The following is a 15052-nucleotide window of genomic DNA, read 5'->3' as shown; positions in this document are numbered from 1 at the left end:
TTCATATTTTTCACATTTGCCAATTCTTAACGTAAATAATTTTCAATCGCTCTGCCCCTTTACCCGTATATAAATAAAAGAATTCAGCCTTTTTTAAGGCTTATAAGAATATATTCTTATATTTCTATACATTTACGTATTTATCTTAGTAATAGTACTATAAGTCTAAGTCTTTTTTAAGACTTACACTTATAATTCTATTAATTTATATTAACTATATTATATTATCAAATTTATATTATATAAATATAAGAATTTAAAGCCTTACTCTTATATTTCTATAAATATATATTAATATATTATATATATTCTATTAATTTATATTAACTATATTATATTATAAAATTTATATTATATAAATATAAGAATTTAGCTTTTTTAAAGCCTTACTCTTATATTTCTATTAATATACGTAATTAGCGTATATATTCGTATTATTTTTATTCATATAAATTTAAGATTATCAAATATGCCTCGTTTGAATAGACCCACTGCATCACAGCGGGCTAGGAACCAGTTGTTGAGAAATAGGGCCAATAGGGAAAATCCAGAGTATGCAGAGATGGAGAGGGTAGAAAATACAGAATCTCAGCGTAGGGAAAGGGGAAAGGGAAAATGCAGTAGCCAGAAATGTAGAGCAGAGCAGCGTCTCGTAGGTCAAGACGCTTGAATCCGCGCACTCGTGCGGAGGATCAGGTTCACAATACCGCTGACCATAGGTTAAGACGATTGGATCCTGTTCTCCGTGCGGGTCAGCAAGCAGCCGACACTCGGCGTCGCGCTATAAGGCGACAAGTTAGTGAAGTCCGAGCTACCGAGCAGGTTCGAAATACTGCTGACCGTTCGGAAAGGCGCTTGGATCCTGATTTCCGTGCGGGTGAACAAGCAGCCGATACTCGGCGGCGTTCTCTGAGGCGGTTGGATGCTACGTATCGTGCGGGTGAGCAAGAAGCAAATACCCTGCAACGAGCGCAGGCAAGATCCACTCAGGATCGCTTATTTCAAAGAGGATAGGGGATAGGGTCAGGATAGGGTCAGGAGAGCTACGGCTAGGAGTATTAGGGATCGTAGGGCCGTCGAGCAGGCGAGAAATACACTGGCTCGACGAAGTGCTCGTATAGCTGCTCGACAAGCAACTATAGATGCCATTAGAAATATTAGTCAGAGAGTTAGTCAGTATAGAAGCCTCAGTGGCAATAGGGATGCAGAAAACCTTCGGAATGCAAACCGAAGTCAGGAGATTCGACTTGATTTATCCCAGGGAAATAGGACTCCTAGAAATATTCCTATTGGATTGGATGCTCACATAGCCAAATTCAATAGATTAGTAAAGCTTGGCCCCGATCAGATTTGGGACAAGGGATTGTGGTTCCCCAAGCAAATACGTAAGCTTTCTAGAGCCTATTTGGAAGAGAATTGCGAGTTTAAGGAAGAGATTTACCAGAATGCAAGCGAGCTTGCTTTCACTGGGGAATCCTTTAAGTTCTGTGGAACTTGCCACGGCAATATAAAAGCCGGAAGAAAGCTCAAAGGTGCCATTTCCAACGGCTTAGGCTTCCCAGAAATTCCTCATTCCTTGAGGGGGCTTACTCCCTTGGAGGAGCGACTGATTTCACCTCGCCTTCCATTTATGATAATTAAGTCTATAGGGCATGAGCGTCAGAGTGCAATCAAAGTAGCTGTTGTAAATGTCCCCATTCCGGTTAGCAACATCGTGACGTCCCTTCCACGAGCTTTCCACGAGGCAGAGGTTGTACAGCTCCACCTCAAGGGAAGAATGGAGTACGGACATGATTTCATGGCAGAGACCATTAGGCCTTCAAAAATTGCTGACGCCATCAGGTACTTAGTTAGTACAGAGCTTTACAGAAAGCACAATGTGTCAGTCAACGAGCAGTGGATCTCTGATTTCACATCCGAAACTGTTCCTTTCGTAGCTTCTCAAGCGGACTTAGCCTTTGTAGAGGGACAACTAGCCATCCAGCAGGAGGATGTAAACTTGGAGGCGGGAAATTCCGATGAGAATGAAGAAGCCGAAGAGCTAAGTCCTGGAGGACAGGAAACTCTGCTTGAGAATAACCACACAGAGAAAAAGAATACCAAAACTGGTCATCATTCGGGTATTTTTTCATATCAATTTCGGCCAATATGAGGCCATACCAAAATGATATTTTCGAACATACCAAATTGGTATTTTCGAACATATTAATAAGGTATTTTTCATACAAGATTGTTATGATCTCATATCAAATTTTGCTACAAAATTTTGTATTGTATTTTCTCTAAAGCCTAGTACTCAGTTTGGCTAAGAGTTTTACCAGTCGAAAAATATTAATCTTTTAGTGAGACCGAAGTTTTCGGAGTTCATCCGCGATGCATGTAGCATGGTCTTACTCTCAGCAAACAAATCAACTGGCGCCAATTTTCAAATATTACAAAACGTTGAGCCGACCTGGGTCGCAAGCTTTAAATTCGCTATTGGAATGGCAATATGTATTGCAGCAACTCCTACAGGCAGTTTTCCATTGATTTTTGTGGTTTTCTTCCATTTATATGTTATTGGCACACCGATTCTGCACAAACACAGCCAAAGATTAAATTTTTTATTCTTTGGGCCGCGGCTAAAGGCGTTCATCGGAATTCATCCGCTAAATCTAGTATTTTTTTGGTATTTCCTTACTGTTTCCTTAGCTCAACTGAGTACCGAGGTGGAAAAAAGTCCCCGGCTAAAGGCGTTAGCTACCTATTTGCCTCTCGCTTACTCCTATGCTTAGCTAGCAGTTTTCGTCGTACTGAGTACTAGGCTTTAGAGCCTAGTACTCAGTACGGCTAAGAGTTTTACTAGTCGAAAAATATTAATCTTCTGGTGTGGCCGAAGTTTTCGGAGTTCATCCGCAATGCATGTAGCATGGTCTTACTCTCAGCAAACAAATTAGCTGGCGCCAATTTTAAAATATTACAAAACGTTGAGCCGACCTGGGTCGCAAGCTTTAAATTCGCTGTTGGAATGGCGATATGTATTGCAGCAACTCCTACAGGCAGTTTTCCATTGGTTTTTGTGGTTTTCCTTCCATTTAAATTGTTATTGGCACACCGCTTCTGCACAAACACAGCCAAAGATCAAATTTTTTATTCTTTGGTCGGCGGCTAAAGGCGTTCATCGGAATTCATCCGCTAAATCTAGTATTTATTTGGTATTTTCTTACTATTTCCTTAGCTCAACTGAGTACCGAGGGGGAAAAAGTCCCCGGCTAAAGGCGTTAGCTACCTATTTGCCTCTCGCTTACTCCTATGCTTAGCTAGCAGTTTTCGTCGTACTGAGTACTAGGCTTAACTCAGAAAAGCATTCTGCCACGAAAAAAAAAATGTGGGCATGGCTCAGAGGCCAAGGTGCTAGGTCCTCATATTATTTTGTGCTCACAACACAACACAACTTTTTTTTTTATTAGTAATCTTATCATATTAACTTTTTACCACAATTTTGTTCTTAAAGCCTAGTACTCAGTTCGGCTAAGAGTTTTACTAGTCGAAAAATATTAATATTTTAGGGTGACCGAAGTTTTCGGAGTTCATCCGCAATGCATGTAGAATGGTCTTACTCTCAGCAAGCAAATTAACTGGCGCCAATTTTGAAATATTACAAAATGATTAGCCGACCTAGGTCGCAAGCTTTAAATTTGCTGTTGGAATGAGGATATGTATTGCTACAACTCCTACAGGCAGTTTTCCATTGGTTTTTGGGGTTTTCATTCTATTTATAATATGTTACTGGCACACCGCTTCTGCACAAACACAGCCAATGATCAAATTTTTTATTCTTTGGGCCGCGGCTAAAGGCGTTCATCGGAATTCATCCGCTAAATCTAGTATTTTAGTGGTATTTTCTTACTATTTCCTTAGCTCAACTGAGTACCGATGTGGGAAAAAGCCCCCGGCTAAGGACCGGTTTCTCGAGTGCCGGCTAACATTTCACGAACAGATAAAGTCCCTGCTAAGGCATTTTGGCTTTCTCGAGCATAAATGTGAGAGCTAACTTTGACAGGGACTCGGAGTCCCTGTTAAGCTTTTTCGACTCGATAGAATGACAGCTGATTTCCCAAAGCCAACTATGAAGAAGAAACGAAATCACAGCTGACTTTTCCTTTAAATTATACCCAAACAGCTGATGAAATAATCGAAGCATGCCATTTTTTGCGCTTTACAGCACAATTCTGTGCGTTAACAGCACTCTGTAATTGTTTCTCCTTCAGATAAATTAAAGCAGTCGAGAAAGCGTATTTGCTTTTACGAACAGTTTATCTGGTATTTAAGTTTTTCGAACAGATAGCTATCAGGGACTTTGACAGGGACTCGAGAAACCGGCCCTAAGGGCTTTAGCTACCTATTTGCCTCTCGCTTACTCATATGCTTAGCTAGCAGTTTTCGTCGTACTGAGTACTAGGCTTAATATTGTTAAGGAAATGTTAATTATGCGCCTTAAAAACTTTTTACTTTCTCTGCCTTAGCCGGTTTTGAACCGGGGTCCTCTCGCATCAGAGTCGGATGCGTTACCTATTGGGCTATCGAGACAAGTTACACGCGAGTATATTAGCTAAACTTGAATGTAAAATTAGCTCGTTTAAGCAGGCTCAACTTGTAAGTGTGACCACAGCATATAAAGCGTTATAATACCATTGTATACCAGAAATACAACAAAAATACAACTTTACAGCCATACTATTTTTTCGAAGACTTTTCGATGCCCCATTTGATATGAAAAACATATCAATCTTTGAAGTATTCATATTAATATGTTACGGATTCATATCAACATGGATAACACTATGCAGCATCAAAAATTAACCTCGATGAATGCTATATTTTTGTATTCGTTTCGAATTCCCAAGTTAAACTGCGTTTTCCAAAGAGTTCCCCGACGCAAGGATTCTTAGCAAAAGGACCTCAAAGTTCGAAAAATGCTGAAATTGACCAACTTTGCGGAGCTCTCAGAGGCAAATGGATGCATGGCTTGGTTCGAAGTTAAAGTTTTTTAAAAGATACACCCTTTATCTTTCAAACCCCATACATAAAATAATTTTAGGATTTTTTTTAAGGCAGAAATAAATTCCAAAAAACATAGTCAAAAAACTGAAAAACATACAGCTGCGGTCAAAATAGTAGCAGTGTTGCCGCCTTGTGTTTTTAAAAGTTTGATGTTGTAATTTTTTCTTATCCAATTAGTCTAATAGTAAAATTATAATCAATACAATATTACCAGGAAAAGATCAAATACAACAACAAACTTTTAAATACACAGGGCGGCAACACTACTACCATTTTGACCGCAGCTGTATACTTTTATGTTTTTTGACTATGTTTTCTAGAATTTGTTTCTGCCTTAAAAAAAATCTTAAAAATTTTTTAAGTATGGGGTTTAAACGATAAAGGGTGTATCTTTTAAAAAACTTTAACATCGAATCAAACCATGCATCCATTTGCCTCTGAGAGCTCCGCAAAGTTGGCCAATTTCAGCATTTTTCGAACTTTGAGGTCCTTTTGCTAAGAATCCTTGCGTCGGGGAACTTTTTGGAAAACGCAGTTTAGCTTGGGAATTCGTAACGAATCCAAAAATATAGCATCCATCGAGGTAAATTTAAAAAGCACTAAAAATGCTGCACAGTGTAATTGTTATGAATTCGTATTGCATTTATATGGAAAAATTGATATGTACAAATTGAGGAGACAATATCAATCTGGTATTGTTCCGTTTTTTTCTCTGTGCAGGCACACAATGTAGGAATTCCGAGAATTACAATGGCTCCAGGTGAGGGCCAAAAGCCTCTCGACGTGATTCTCGATGTCGACTCCGAAGAATTGGCGTTCCCAAGCATTTACGCTGGCGTCAAGAGACCATCTTCGGAAAGTTATACAACCATAGTTAGATCAGAGCTTAGGAACGTAGATAGAAGAGGTTGTAGAACTGACAAGTTGTTCTTTAATTATAAGAAGTTGGAATTGTTGAAAATTCGAAACCATATTTCATGGCTATGATTCGCCAATTTGGTTTGCCAACTTTCTTTATAACTCTGTCGGCCGCAGAAACTAGGTGGCCAGAGCTGCTAGTACTGCTCAAGCGCAATGTAGATAGGACTGACATTAGTGAGGAAGAAGCTTTAAATTTACAGTTTAGAGAAAATGAGCGGCTGATCAGAACTGACCCAGTGACGTATGCTAGGTATTTTGATTATAGGTATAGGGAAGTTCTAACGCTTATGAAGAAGCCAGGGGGAGTCTTTGGAAGTAACTTTGTTACTACCTATTATTGGCGAGCTGAGTTTCAACAGAGAGGTTCCCCTCACATTCACGGCATGTTTTGGCTGAAAGACGCCCCGGAAGTGGACTTCAACAGTGAGGAATCTATTGCTACTGTAATAGCCTTCATTGATCAGTTTGTAACTGTGGATGTTACAAACACAGATTTGGCTCCGTATATTGAATACCAAAAGCTTAAGCACGGGCATTCGTGTCTTAAAAAGGTGCGCGGACAATCCGTTTGTCGATTCGGTATTCCATACCCCCCAATGCCCCGCACGGAAATATTGAAGCCACTTCCCGAAGAAACTCCCAATTTGTCTCTTCATCATGAAAACTATCAGAAAATTCGCAGTCTTTTACTTCGCGATCAATCCGAGGATTTGATTAGCCATCTTAGCATATTCGAAAACTTTCTTTCTCACGATGAGGTGAGCCTCAGTTACGAGGACTATATATATGCTATTAGGTCTAGTTTGAAAAAATCACAGATTTTTCTGAAGAGAACATTTGCAGAAATTCAAGTTAGCGCTTATAATAAACACATTCTTTCAATGCAAAGGGCAAATATGGATATCCAGTTAATTTTGGACCCTTATGCGTGCTGTAGCTATATCATTAATTACATTAACAAATCCCAAAGGGGTATTTCGAAGCTAAAGCGCGAAGCACCTAATGACATTCGAAGAGGCAATTCAAGCATTCGTCAAAAGCTACAGTATCTTGGTCACAAGTTCATTTCAGGCACTGAGATCTCTGCTCAGGAGGCCGTATATTGTTGTATGGGACTGGCGTTGTCAGAAACAAGCAATAAAAGCGTGTTCATAAACACTTTCCCCCCAGAACAACGCGTTCGTATGCTTAGACCTACAAGCGTCCTGCAAAATATGCCTCAGGATTCCACTGACATCTTTCAGAAAGGTTTGCTGGACAGATACGAACAAAGACCAGATTCCCATGACGGCCTGTGTTTAGCCGATTTTGCTGCAAATTATGAGTATTCTAGAACCCGTGGAAGAAATAGTGACTATGAGGCTGAAGAAGAAAATGAGGTCTTAGGAACAGTTTATTTCGAACTTCGCGATGGTAGTGGATTTATAAGGGACGGAAACCAGCCGAGTATCATTAGGTATAGCCCTTTCAATATTAATTCTGATAGGCCCAACTATTTTAGAGCATTAGTTATGCTATATTCTCCATGGAGAGATGAACAGGTACACAGAGAGAATTCTGACGTTCTCATCTGAGTTGAAAATGTTCTTAAAAATATAAATGCCTTTTTTAAGTTCAAAATGTTCAAAATGTTCTAAATGTGCTCGAATTAAGTTAAATTGGTTCTTAAAATCTAGTTGAGCTTAGAATGTTCTTGAAATAAGAACGAAATGTTATTATTTTAGCACAGGGTTCTTAAATCAAATCGATTTTGTTCTCAAAAACCACAATCCCTCAAAATGTTCTCAGTTTGAGAACAAAAAGGACTAAAGAATGAACAAAAATTAAGTTGCATTTCAACTTAAAGTGATTCGAAACTCTATTCTCTAATATTTATGGATTTCCAAGAAAGCGTTAGGATGTTTTCGTTTGACACCTAGCACGCATTAGGCCATTTTCCTTTGCTCCAATACGACCTTACCATTAGATTTGCCCTTTTCGTCTTATTTATAATTCCCAACTGGGTCTAGCCCTTCATGAACCAAGGACAAGTCAGATATTGAGACTTAAAGACTTTTTTCTGGCTTAGGTCTTTAATCAACTTCCGCACCTTTATAAGGTGTAGGATGAAGTTACTTTTGAAAAAGGTAATTGGACAACTACCTTAATATTACATATAAATTACTTTTGATCCTAAATGACTCTTATCTTTAGCTAAAATTAAATTCAAAATGCTATAGAATTGAGAGCCAAATGTTCTGAAAATATAACAATTGAACTTATTTTTGTATCCATTTGATTTAAAAATGTTCTTGAATTAAGGACAAAATCAACTTGAAAAAAGAACGAAATGAACTCAATGTCGGATTATTAGCTAACACCATTTCGTTCTGATGTTGAGAACATTCAACTCGAAATGAGAACAATTGTGCTTACCCGGTTTTTAAGAACGAATGTTCTTGATTTGAGTGCAATGTTCTTAGTTTTTTTTCTCTGTGTGGAATTGTTTCTGAGAAATTGTGAGGAGTTTTATCATGAGCACGAGGAGGCTATTAAAGCTAGCTTTGATAGGTATAATGCCATAGACGGCTTAGAAGACGCGCTCAGAAGGGCCATGGAGGCTGAGGAAAGTAGCGAGGAAAATGTAGATGAGGAGGCCGCAGTTAATGAGGAGTTTAGGGTCTTAGCTTTTCCAGAAATATCTTCTCAAATCAATGTTTTAAACTTAGACGACCGTGTTCAGGAAGTAGATCCGGATAGCAATATCCGCATAATAAAGCTCCCGTCAATTATTTCCCCTGAAAGTTTAGCCACCTTAGTTAGATCTCTTAATTTAAAGCAAAAAACTTTCCATACGCATGTCTTGCACAATGCAAGGAGAAGTGCTAGTTTCCATGAGTTTGTAGGAGGCGGAGCAGGTGTCGGCAAGAGTAGACCTATATCCACACTATTTCAGTCCCTTTCCAAGGAGTATAATGGTAGAGTAGGATGCGACCCAACTTCTGTTAAAATACTGCTGTGTGCTCCCACAGGCAAAGCTGCTTTTGGAATCGGAGGCTCAACTCTCCACTCCATGTTTTCTCTCCCTGTAAATCAGGCTGGGTCTGCATTTAGGAGTTTAAGCCCTGATCTGTTAAATACCCTTCGTTCAAGATTTATTGATCTTAAAGTTCTTATAATAGACGAAATTTCTATGGTCGGCGCAACCATGTTTTCCCATCTGGACTCTCGCCTTAAGCAAATTTTCTTCAACGTTGATACTCCCTTCGGAGGCATTTCGGTCATCGTGTTCGGCGATCTTAGGCAATTGCGGCCAGTTTGTGATCGTTGGATTTTCCAGCCGCCGTCGCATGATCCATACAGCGCTATATTTGGATCCCACCTCTGGAGTCCTTTTAGGTTTTTCGAGCTCACAGAGATAATGCGACAGCGAGATGACCAGCCGTTTGCAATAGCACTCAACAACATGGCGTCTGGCCAAATGTCGTCTGAAGATATTGTCCTACTTAGAGGCCGCACTTCCGTAGAAAGTCAGATTCCAAATGTCGCACAGTGGGGCGAAAAAGCCAAAAGTCTGCCTTAAATCAGCGGAGCCCTATAGCGAATATCTTTTGATGGGGCATTCGTAAAGGCAATTAAATATGTAAAAAAACATCATAAGGTGAATTTTTTTAGTGAAATTTTTTTGTTGTAGAAAATTTTTAAGAAAAAATAAATTGTTTTTTTAAGAAAAAAAATATAAATAAATTAGTTATAGGGTTCTAAGTTTCCCAATATTTTTTTTTAATTTAACTTGATTTTTGAAAAAAAAAATTATTCAAATCGGTCAACTATAACTTATAGCTGCCATATAAACGCTTATTACAAAGGGGAATGTCTCGGTTCTATTTCAATATTGGTTCATATAAATTGGGATTAAGGCATAATTTATCATTTTAGCTCTATGCTTACCTTTTTTTTTAATTGGTCAATGATATCTTATAGATGTCATAGAATCAATCAAGGAAATATAGCTTATTTAAAAAAAAAACTGGTAGAAACCGGTATTTATTTCATATCTGTATTTTTAGTAAAATAACATAATTTAAAATTTTAAACCCAAATTTGTTTATTAATTTATCATTATCTTGATCAATACCTTCACATAAGTAAAATATCTTCATGATGTTAGGGCGCGCGGATAACCAGGGCTGACGATATTTCAAATTATGAACATTTCTTGCTAACTTAAGCTGCGGTTTTCTCAGAAGAGGCACAAAAGGGCAGGCTAATTTTTTCAGAAAATGTAGTTAAATATCTAAACTTTTTTTAAAAAAAGAATTAAACGGGGATCTAGGGTGTAACACTACTTTACGTCCAAAAATATCCAAAAAATCCCAATTTTTTTGGACGCCTTTTAAAAAATTAAAAAAAAATAGTAATTATGTATCTAAAATTTTTATTGTTTTTTTAATATTTTAAGAATTGGTTGCTCTTAAAATTTCAATCGTTACATATACAACTTAGGCCCTTGGGCGCTTTCAGAAAAATTTCAAAGATGTGTAAAAATACCTTTTTTTTCTTATTGGCTAAAATTATGTTTCGAAAAATCCACTTTATAAATCTGTAGTGGGAGAACCATTCATCACAGATCACTCTTTCCTTTGGATTTGTATAGAGAATTGCATTGTTTTTAAATTTGCATTGCAACATTTTGGAAAATCTTAAAAAAAAAAAAAACATTTTGGCAGGCTTTTTGTTCTAGGCGCCCCACAGTGTGACGCCATTCACCTTTTTTCAAGCAATCAGGACACAGACCTATACAATAGGGAGAAGCTGAACTCGATTCCCACTGATCAGTTTATTTCGGAAGCCATTGACTCTGTAAAATCTGCACATATTAGCTCAGAGCAGGGAAACAGATGTCTGGAACAAGCTAGGGCATTAAAAACATCTGAGACACAAGGTTTGTGTACCTCGCTCATTCTAAAAACCACTGCTAAATACATGATGACGGTCAATGTAGACACTTCAGATGGTCTCGTAAACGGAGCCACTGGTGTCCTTAGGGAGATAGGTTTCAACACGTCCAACTCTCCAAACATTCTTTGGATACAATTTTTAGATGACAGTATAGGAGTAGCTGCACGATCAAAGTGCAGTCATCGCCAAGAGGCTTCATGGACCCCAGTAGTTAGGATCATAAAAAGCTTTCAGATTAATTCTAACCAGGCCACACCAAATCATAACAATTACCCATGTTGATATGAATCCGTAACATATTAATATGAATACTTCAAAGATTGATATGTTTTTCATATCAAATGGGGCATCGAAAAGTCTTCGAAAAAATAGTATGGCTGTAAAGTTGTATTTTTGTTGTATTTCTGGTATACAATGGTATTATAACGCTTTATATGCTGTGGTCACACTTACAAGTTGAGCGAGCTAAATTTACATTTAAGTTTAGCTAATATACTCGCGCGTAACTTGTCGCGATGGCCCAATAGGTAACGCATCCGACTTTGATGCGAGAGGACTCCGGTTCAAAACCGGCTAAGGCAGAGAAAGTTAAAAGTTTTTAAGGCGCATAATTAACATTTCCTTAACAATATTAAGAACAAAATTGTGGTAAAAAGTTAATATGATAAGATTACTAATAAAAAAAAAAAGTTGTGTTGTGTTGTGAGCGGGATTTAAACCCCGTTCCCCCGAGCACAAAATAATATCAGGACCTAGCACCTTGGCCTCTGAGCCATGCCCACATTTTTTCGTGGCAGAATGCTTTTCTGAGTTAGAGAAAATACAATACAAAATTTTGTAGCAAAATTTGATATGAGATCATAACAATCTTGTATGAAAAATACCTTATTAATATGTTCGAAAATACCAATTTGGTATGTTCGAAAATATCATTTTGGTATGGCCTCATATTGGCCGATATTGATATGAAAAAATACCCGAATGATGACCAGTTTTGGTATTTTTTTTCTCTGTGTACCTGCAGACGCAATAACTATTCACAAAAATCAAGGCGCTACGTACAGCAAAGTGGTGGTTCACACTAGTCCTAGCATGCAGAGAGCTGCGCTGTACGTAGCCTGTAGCAGAGCCACAAGTGCAGCAGGTCTCTTTATTATTGGAGATTTCGTCCCCCCAAGATCCGCCCAGGGATCGGCTTCCGAGGAAGAGCTCCGAGAACTGCGTTCCGCTAAGTTACTGAGTACCCATTTCGATTTACTCAATAGTCCGAACCTTCATATCTTTTTCCATAATACGGAAAGCTTGCACTGCCACATTAGCGATGTGTGTTCCGATCAGCTAATGCTTAAGTCTTCCATTCTGTGCTTCGTTGAGGCTTCCACATACTCAAATGAAGCATACGACATTCCTGGCTTCGCCACAGCAGTGCGACTAGATTGTCAGTCAGTATCTAGCGGAGCTCGACCAAAAAGAGGCATTCTTATATTCATTCGAAACGAACTTTTTGGGAATGATAGTCTTTGCTCAAGTGGTCGCTTTCTGGCTAATTCCACAAATTTAGCCTCTCCAGTGTTCGAGTTTGCAATCTTTAGGTACCGGTCTTTAGGGATTGTAGTTATTTATAAAAGTCCGACCTATCCGTTGTTAAAGTTTGAAACAGAGTTTAAGGAGTTATTTCAGCGGCACACATTTTTAAATAGTAATAGTTTAGTGTTAGGAGATTTCAATTTATGCCTTCACTCCATCTCTGGCTGCTGTAGGAGAGTTTTCGATTTTCTAGCAGATAAAAAAGGGTTTAGTTCGTTGCTAGATTTGGACTCGTCGACAACCAATTGCAATACGCATATTGATTGGGCGTTTTTTAAATATTTTCGATAATAGGGCCACTGCGCGCACATTTGAGACTACACCCAAAAAAAAGTAGTTATCAATATGCCCCTATTTAGGTGTCAATGTGACACTATTGAGTGGAAAAAAATCTTTGATCCGAACGTCATTAAATTGACCCTATTCTGGTGTCACTTTAATACTTTCGAAAATATTAATTTGACCCTTTTTGGTGTCAAAGAGCCACTAGCCGGTGTCATTTTCTTAGTATTAAATAAAATTTGACATTTGCTTGAAAGCTCCTGTAACCATTCTGCCATGGCAAAAATTAATATGGGCATGGCTCAGGGGCCAAGGCGCTAGGTTCTGATATTATTTTGTGCTCGGGGGAACGAGGTTCGAATCCCGCTCGCAACACCATTATTTTTTTTTTTTATCAGTAATCTAACACAACTTAACATTTTTGTTCTTAAAATGATATATTTGCATTTTAAAAACTTTTTACCTACTCTGATTTATCTGGGTTTCGAACCGGGGACCTCTCGCATCAGAGGCAGACGCCTTACCAACTGGGCCATCGAACCATTTTGCGCGCGAGCGAACACTTGACAAATATAAACGAAATCGATACTAGAGTAAAACATCGCCGAACTTCGAACTTCGAAAATCAAAAATGATAACACTATGCAGAATCAAAAATTAACCTCTATGAATGCTATATTTTTGGATTCGTTACGAATTCCCAAGTTAAACTGCGTTTTCCAAAGAGTTCCCCGACGCAAGGATTCTTAGCAAAAGGACCTCAAAGTTCGAAAAATGCTGAAATTGACCAACTTTGCGGAGCTCTCAGAGGCATATGGATGCATGGCTTGGTTCGAAGTTAAAGTTTTTTAAAAGATACACCCTTTATCTTACAAACCCCATACATAAAATAATTTTAGGATTTTTTTTAAGGCAGAAATAAATTCCAAAAAACATAGTTAAAAAACTGAAAAACATACAGCTGCGGTCAAAATAGTAGCAGTGTTGCCGCCTTGTGTTTTTAAATGTTTGATGTTGTAATTTTTTCTTATCCAATTAGTCTAATAGTAAAATTATAATCAATACAATATTACCAGGAAGCAGAGTTGTGACTAGTTAACTACTTTTGTAATGCAGTAGTCATTTCATTAGAAATAAAAAAAGGAATGCTAATGAAAGCACTTTTCATTGGCATTGAAAAAAGTAATGCTACTGAAAACAACATTCATTAGATTTTCAAAAAAGTAATGCTACTGAAAAGTATTTCATTGGCATTGGAAGCTTTCAATGCTACTGAAAACACATTTCATTGGCATTGGAAGCTTTCAATGCTACTGAAAATATATTTCATTAAAGTCCCCAAAAACAATGCTACTTAAAAATATAATTGCAAAAAGTAATGATAGTTAAAAATTTTAATTACCATTGTTTTTGGAAAAACCTACTTTGATGTCCATTAAAGCTATCACTTTTCAAGAAAAAGATCTCAAGAAGACGCTAGTTCGTATCCCTAGCCTATCATTAGTTGCTTTTTTGAGATTGACTAACTTAGAATGTTAATCAATAGAACCGCGAGTTCTTGAGAAGAGGAGGAACATTTGCTCCCCAGGTCAGGATGACCCCACCTAGGATGAAAAATAGTTGAAGCGCGAATTCTTCAGAAGAGGAGGACTCTTTGGTCCTTGGCGCAGAAAACGCATCTCGACTCGCTGACACCGCGAATTCTTCAGAAGAGGAGAACCCTTTGCTCCTTAGATCGTCACTTTTATAACTGCTTTAAATATCAAATTACGAGAAACGTTAGAACATGTTATTTCATTTTAAAATATTTTATTAGCTCTTTATTTTTGAAAATTTAACAATTTTATAACGGTGACAATACTACATTGTCTCAGGATACGGTTTGATGACGTCGTCTTATCCAGAAATAGCCAGGGTGTAGACGCTTTAGCCTTTTTCTGGTAGATGGATTTGCCAAGGATGCAGCAAATTGGTTGCTGCATATATATCGACCATATATCTGCTGTTGTGCAGACGTATCTTACTTACTGGCAGGAAGAGATCAATTACAACAACAAACTTTTAAATACACAGGGCGGCAACACTACTACCATTTTGACCGCAGCTGTATACTTTTATGTTTTTTGACTATGTTTTCTAGAATTTGTTTCTGCCTTAAAAAAAATCTTAAAAATTTTTTAAGTATGGGGTTTAAAAGATAAAGGGCGTATCTTTTAAAAAACTTTAACATCGAATCAAACCATGCATCCATTTGCCTCTGAGAGCTCCGCAAAGTTGG

This window comes from Drosophila takahashii, chromosome 2R (genome assembly GCF_030179915.1).
Source record: "Drosophila takahashii strain IR98-3 E-12201 chromosome 2R, DtakHiC1v2, whole genome shotgun sequence".
NCBI lineage: Eukaryota > Metazoa > Arthropoda > Insecta > Diptera > Drosophilidae > Drosophila > Drosophila takahashii.
The sequence above is the reverse complement of the archived record's forward strand: the minus strand, read 5'-3'. Positions refer to the sequence as shown.